The following is a 7500-nucleotide window of genomic DNA, read 5'->3' as shown; positions in this document are numbered from 1 at the left end:
TAAATTTAAAAAGTTGTTTGCTACTAAGAAAAAGAAATTGCTAAAGAATATTTTGGACTTTACTAATAGAATTTGTAACAGTTTTTCATAATTTTTTTTTTTTATTTTTTATTTTTTTATTTTTTATTTTTTTATTTATTTATTATATTAGCATATATCATGATTGTATTGATTGTATTTATTGTTCAAAATGCCCCCATGGGTTATGGACCAATAAACTTGAAACTTGAACTTGAAACTTGGCTCTGGGCCGAGTTTGTGAACTGTTCAGTCTTAACTGAATTTCACCAGGACTGTTCCGCTTTAACTGCTTTAACCTTGTGTCCTTTTGTTTTCTGTGAGCATTTTGTACATCTTGTACTTAAGCTTACATTATCTAGTATCCCGTTGTTTGTTGTGGGATTTTCTTTGCCTTTTGTCGGTCACCCTTCATTTTAAGCAACAGTTTGTTCTCTATTGTTGATTGCATACCTTTGTGTGCTGCTATCTCATCCTGTATCAGTACTGCTGTTTGTTACAATATTGCACTTCGTTCTAATGTCAACAACATCAAACACTGTTCTCCGTATAGGGCATGTGAATATTTATCATTTAGTCAACAAAGTACATGATGTCTGTGTATTGCTAAACCAGCAACCAGAGCTGGTACAGCTCTTCGGTGTAAGTGAAACGCGTCTAGATTCGCGTATCTCAGACAGCCTTGTTAACATTCCGCATTATTCGGTTTTGCGACGGGACAATGCACGAGTAGGCCAAACAGGCATCGCTGTTTATGTTCATCAGTCCATTGCTGGGATTGTCAAACGTAGAACTGATCTTGAAGATGAAAATGTTGAATGTATGTGGTTAGAACTGAAGCATGACAAATCCTCTCCCTTGCTTATTGGCTATGTGTATCGTAACCCTGCTGAAACGTCAAGGTGGATTGATGATTTTGTTTCTATGATGGACAGAGTGAAGGCTCGTGACGAGAATGTTGTATTGCTTGGCGATTTTAACATTAACCTACTCAGGCCTCAAACAACATGGTGCTCAACCACAGCTCTGTTTGGTCTTCATCAGCTGGTAAAAACCCCTACAAGAGAAACAAATACTTCATCAACCCTGATTGATCATATTTATACTGATAATAAGAATATCGTTGCAAATGCGCAAGTAGTGCATTCCAGTTTTAGTGACCATCATTCTGTGTTTTGCTCGATTTCGCTTATATTGCCAAAATCATGTCATAAAGGCCACACAACAATCGAATACAGAAGTTTCAAGTATTTTGTTGAATCTGCCTTCTTCTTTGACCTTAACCAAGCCCCATTTTATAGCGTATTCAATTGTAGTGACGCAGAGAGCGCCTGCAAGATTTTTCACGATATTTTGTGCTCTATAATTGATAAACACGCACCACTACGTCAGCATAGAGTGAAACATCCCCAGCTCCCCCCTTGGTTAACCTCAGACATTATCGAGGCTATGGCGATGCGTGATCATTTCAAAGAGCGCAACATGAAAACAGAATATAAACTACAAAAAATAAAGTGTTGGACACAGTGAGACAAGCAAAGACTGAATATTTTAATAAACTAATTTCTGGAAAAAAGGATACAGCTACAATCTGGCGAGCAGTGAATGAAATTCTTGATAAATCTAGGAAGGGATCAACCAATTCTCATTCACAAATATCTCCAAATGACTTCAACAAACACTTCATTTCGCTAGCAGACAACCTAAAATCTTGTCTCAAGCAAAATGATTCCCTTGATACGGATGATTGTCTTGAAAAATTAAAAACATTCTGGGAACAAAAGTTGACTCAAACTGACACATTTTCTATTCCTCCAATCTCAGTGCACGAGGTAGGAAAACTGGTAGAACAAATGGCGAATAAGAAGTCAATGGGTCCAGACAAGATTCCAGTCAAGTTGCTAAAACTTGCTTTACCTTACATTGTCGATTCCCTAACTTATGTTTATAACCTAAGCATACAACAAAATGTGTTCCCTTCTATTTTAAAGTGTGCAAAGGTATTACCACTTCCAAAAACTAAGGATCTTACAGACCCAAACAACTTTAGACCTATTTCCCTCTTACCTGTTCTATCTAAACCCTTAGAAAAGCACATACAAAAACACCTACTGGCATATATGGAACAAATGAATCTGTTTCATTCTTTTCAGTCTGGATTCCGCTCCAAGCATTCCTGCCACACCGCCTTAAGCTCTTTATGCGAGACTTGGCTGTCAGCAATAAACAAAGCAGAAATAACGGGAGCGTTGTTTCTGGACTTTAAGAAAGCCTTTGACCTAGTAGATCACTCACTTCTACTGACAAAACTAAAGTGCTATTTAAAAGACGACTCCGCCTGTGCCTTTTTTGAATCGTATCTTTCAAAACGGAAACAGTATGTATCCATTAACTGTAAAACTTCGTCAAACGAGTTTGTCAGGAGTGGTGTCCCTCAAGGGTCTGTATTAGGACCTATCTTGTTCTGTATTTATATAAATGACTTACCCCTTCATGTGTCCGATGAAAAAGTTAGATGTGAGTTCTTCGCGGATGACTCTTCTGTTCACACCAGTCAAAAATCTTTGGAATCCGTCAACTCTTCTCTTCAAACAAGTGTGGATGAAATCACTGAGTGGTGCGTTTCTAATGCAATGATCATTCATCCGATTAAAACAAAGAGTATGGTGATAACCACGAGACAAAAACACCAGTTAAGTCCTTTACTATTACAACTGTCAGTTGGTTCAACTCAAGTGCAGCAAGTTAAGGAACATAGACTATTAGGTGTTACCATTGATCAAGAGTTGAAATGGCAAACTCATTTGAGTAATATTTGCAAAGTAGTATCAAAGAATTTGTACCTGTTATCAAAATTAAGGCATTACGCCGATTCTGAAGCACTCAAAATTTTCTATTACGCCCAAATAATGGCTCATAATTATAAACTTCGCTTCGACACTTTGGGATAACTGCAGTGATGTTCATTTAAAAAGACTCAATTCCCTGCATCGCCGAGCTGCAAAACTTATTCTGCATGATTTGAATAGGTCCACGGATGAAAAACTAAAGCTCCTAAATTTCCTCCCCTTGAAAGATCAGTTGACGTTAAACAAGGCTGTGTTCATGTATAAAATTCTAAATGACGACTGTCCTAAATATTTGCAATCACATTTCAAACATGCCACAAAAAGATATGGGTCCCAAAAAATCATCCCTCCTATACCTCGCATAGACCTCTACAAATCGAGCCTAGCCTTCTCGGGAGCTTTTCTCTGGAACTCCTTCCCCCAACAGATAAGAAATGCAACTTCAGTGAAATTGTTTAAGAGACAGTCCCGTTCACACATCATTCGTGAATGAAATGTCTTGTTCGATTGTTATTTTGTTGAAAATTTTGTACTAGTGTTAACGGATGTGTAGCTTATCTGAGCAACTTAATTCTCAAAATGAAAGGCTTAACTATGTCAATGTAATTTTGTAATTTTTGAGTTCTCCTTATATAATTCCGTAACTGCACATAGTATTGCAATACATACAATGTATTTCTATATCTTATATGATTGAATTTTTATTTGTTATGTTCGTCTGTCTTTATGTGTTGTATAAAGGACAGGTTGGAAGAATAGGCTTTGCCTAAAACCTTTATCCTTTTGTAATAAAGTTCTGAGTCTGAGTCTGAGTCTCTCTCTGTCACTCTCAGTCCGTCTCTGTGTCTCTCTCTCTCTCTCTCTCTCTCTCTCTCTCTCTCTCTCTCTCTCTCTCTCTCTCTCTCTCTCTCTCTCTCTCTCTCTCTCTCTCTCTCTCTCTCTCTCTCTTTCTCTCACTCAGTCGCTCCCAGTCTCTCTTTCTCGAGTCACAGTCTCTCTTGCTATCGGAGAATAAAGCCAGTGATTTTCCCATACAACTATAAATCACTTGAAAGTCACAAATGCGGCCATACATCACTAGTCACGAGCTTTTACACGATATAATAAAATGTTTCTATTCAGGCAAACCTGATTAAAAGACAACAATTACTGAGATATCAGTTGCACCCAGCACTGCGATAACATCAAGTATGGTATGCGGTCCGAGGCAACGTTACACTTACTGAAAATAATTCGCTGGTGACACACACATGTTGGGCATTTTGCCACAGCGAAAAACTACTGTAGGCTACAACTGACTTGGGTATCAGTCTTGCCCTTTGTTCGAAGATGTCAACCTTCGTCTAATATATACAGAGAGAGAGAGAGGGAGAGAGAGAGAGAGAGAGAGAGAGAGAGAGAGAGAGAGAGAGAGAGAGAGAGAGAGAGAGAGAGAGAGAGAGAGAGAGAGAGAGAGAGAGAGAGAAAGAGAGAGAAAAAGAGAGACAGAGAGTGAGAGAGAGAGGGAGAGGGAGGGAGAGAGAGAGAGAGAGAGAGAGAGAGAGAGAGAGAGAGAGAGAGAGAGAGAGAGAGAGAGAGAGGGAAAGAACAAGAACAAGAACAATTCTTTATTTAACGATGGTAATAGAGTAAGCAGTGATCTGTTTGGAGGACACTAAGCAAACCCAACCTCATAAGTCAAAAAGTGTAACAGTCTTCATTAAACCGAGGAACGGCAAAATCTTGAGTCAGAGTCTAAACGTGGCACAATCGCATCAACATATATCCCACGCTTGCAGGCCAGCCAGTCAACCATACATCCTGCAAAGTGTGTGACGGATGAGGCAACCCTAGCTAAGAATTGCTTCACACCCTCAAGGTTGCGTAAATGTGGGTCACCCCGCGGCTGAGCGTTACACCTTTTGCCCGCCTGACGAGATCCTTGTGCGAAAAAAAGCTGGCGCAGACTTCTTGCTTTTTAGTGTGAACGATGTCCAGCCTGCTCAGCGTTCAACTACACTTCCAGAACTCCTGCATTTCCGACTAACGCGGAAATCACCCAAGACTTTGCCGTTACCATCAATATCTTCAACGCATTCGATTCTGAAAGGTGGTACGACATTTAAATTTGTTTCTTCTTTCGCCGCGTGAGGAAGATTTTACAAAGGCGTTTATACACGAAAAATATCGGGCGCCTGTGACAGTTTCCTGTTTCTCACATTGAACCACGGACAACGTCAGTTTCAGCCGAGGAAGACACAGCACGGTATTATTCACACCGCTGAAAAAAAATTCGAGGGACTGAGTAAACGAGGGACTGCTCAAAAGTGTTATCAGCTGTGCTTGACATTTTGCGGTTTACTTCAACGTTTTCTGGTGAGTTCAGTTTATCAGCTTCTTGATGTGTGTGTTTTGTTCAGATCTCTCCGAGGCTCTGCCGGCTTGGCCAAGTACGTGTCTGTCTGAATGACTGTATGTTTGCCTGTCTGTCTGTTTGTCTGTCATGTCTGTTTGCCTTGTCTGTCTGTGTGTATGCTTGTGCGAGAAGAGAAAGAGCGAAAGAGAGAGAGAGAGAGAGAGAGAGAGAGAGAGAGAGAGAGAGAGAGAGAGAGAGAGAGAGAGAGGGAGAGAGAGAGAGAGAGAGAGAGAGAGAAAGAACAAGAACAAGAACAAGAACAAGATTTTATTCCTTTAAGGCCTTAGCCCCTTTCGGAAGGGGGCTGGTTACACAAAAGTAAAGCGTATGTGCAGCAGCAATCCACACACGCGTCGTTTCAAGTGAACAGAAGAAAAGACAATGTATAATCACAAAATACTAATGCTTAAACAGCATTTTCTAAACATTTAAATGAAAAATACAAGAACTTAGCTACATTGCAAAGTATAGTTTCATTTTTCACAGACAACAACAGTGCAAGTTTGAAATTCGAAGGACATCTACAAAATTTTGCTGGAATAAATTGACGTCTTAGATTTTCCAGTGCAGGGCAGCATAAAACAAAATGCAATTCATCTTCAGTACTAGATTGACACAAACGACAGACCAAATTATTTTCACTTACAGCTTTATACCTTTCTGTATGTAAAGCAAGTCTGGAAATACCCAATCTAAATTTAACCAAAACATTTAAAATGTGTCTGTTTACTGGAATTGACAAGTATGTTTCTACAAGATTTGTTGTCTTAAAGGTACGGTACAATGCAAACCGGTCGCTAGTCTGAATATGATTATCCCACTCTTGCCACCGGCAGTCAATAATGCGTTGCCTAAAACATGCCAAAAATGAATTAATACAGGCTACACCTTGGTTAATCCATACATACTGAAAACCATATCGACACAGGCACAACCGTACCTGTGATGCCCAAGTAGATTTACCTCTGCTATCTAGAGTAAACAACATCTTATATGCTTTACGAGGTAATCTACTGTCATCCATTCTTGTCAGTTTCAGCCAGTATCTTATGCAACGTACATATGAATTTAAGTAAATGGGATAACGTCCAAATTCACCATATACAAGATCATTAGGAGTACGCCTGTCAACACCTAAAAAACGTTTTAAAGCAAACAAATGCACCGTTTCTACTGTTGCTGCCTGCATCAGACCCCATACCTCAGCACCATATTGAACAATAGGTTGAACTTGTGAGTCAAAAAGCTTGATAAAAACATCCAAAGACAATCTATCGAATTTATACAAATTACTCATAATACACAGTACTGCACGTTTTGCTCTGGCAACTAAATCTTGACAAGCAAAATTAAAGCTTAATTTGGTAGAAAAATAAATACCTAAATACTTGTATGCATTTACTACCTCCATTCTTTGCCCACCAAAATACCAAACTTCACGAGCAGCTAGATATCCACCTTTACGAAAAACCACGATGTTACTTTTCCCCATGTTTACTTTAAGCTCAAGGCGCTGTGAAGCAAAATATAGACAATGTAGTTGTGACTGCAGACCAACAACAGTTTCAGACAGCAAAGTAATATCATCGGCAAACAGTAGAATGAACAATTCAACAATGTCAGGGTTTAAAGTAATACCATGCCTACCATTATCCATGATTTCCAATGCCAGCTCATTTATAAATAGAGCGAATAAAATTGGACTGCACACGTCTCCTTGCTTCACACCTTTTGTACAGTTAATGAAATCTGTTAGTTGAGCACCACATCGTATTTTAGCCTTAACCACTGCATACATACTTTTAATACATCTATACAACTTTCCCTTTATACCATTTTTAATCAAAATTGGCCAGAGCAGTCTGCGTGAGATACTATCAAAACATTTCTCAAAATCAATGAAAGCTACATAAAGTTTGCGATTATTAGAAAATTGTTTCTGTACAGCAGCAAGCAGAGTGAAGATGTGGTCAACAGTAGAATAATTTTGTTTGAAACCAGCCTGACATTCACCTGTAATATTATGTAATTCAGTCCACTCTTTAAGTCTATTATTAACAACAGTACCAATTTTACTACATATATCACACAATGAAATTCCCCTATAGTTGTTACTATCATTTCTATCTCCTTTCTTAAATAACGGTACAATAACTGAATCGTACCAGTTCTGTGGATAGATTCCCTCATCAAACAAAGCGTTAAACAGTTTCACTAAAAACAACACCACATCTTCGC

General features: G+C 38.8%; 2 protein-coding genes across 2 annotated transcripts in view; both read left to right on the top strand.

The window, feature by feature from the left end:
- LOC138976420 (E3 ubiquitin-protein ligase TRIM56-like) overlaps positions 1 to 7500 on the top strand; it is a 65702-nt gene that overhangs the window by 19334 nt on the left and 38868 nt on the right. The window lies entirely within an intron of this gene.
- LOC138976430 (amine sulfotransferase-like) overlaps positions 4820 to 7500 on the top strand; it is a 77303-nt gene continuing 74622 nt past the window's right edge. Inside the window, exon 1 of the mRNA XM_070349290.1 lies at positions 4820 to 5222. The gene's annotated coding sequence lies outside the window, so the exon portion shown is untranslated. The remainder of the gene's footprint in view (positions 5223 to 7500) is intronic.

The sequence above is a fragment of the Littorina saxatilis genome, linkage group LG9 (genome assembly GCF_037325665.1).
Source record: "Littorina saxatilis isolate snail1 linkage group LG9, US_GU_Lsax_2.0, whole genome shotgun sequence".
In the NCBI taxonomy this organism is placed as follows: domain Eukaryota; kingdom Metazoa; phylum Mollusca; class Gastropoda; order Littorinimorpha; family Littorinidae; genus Littorina; species Littorina saxatilis.
This window is presented reverse-complemented; position numbering and strand designations above follow the sequence as displayed.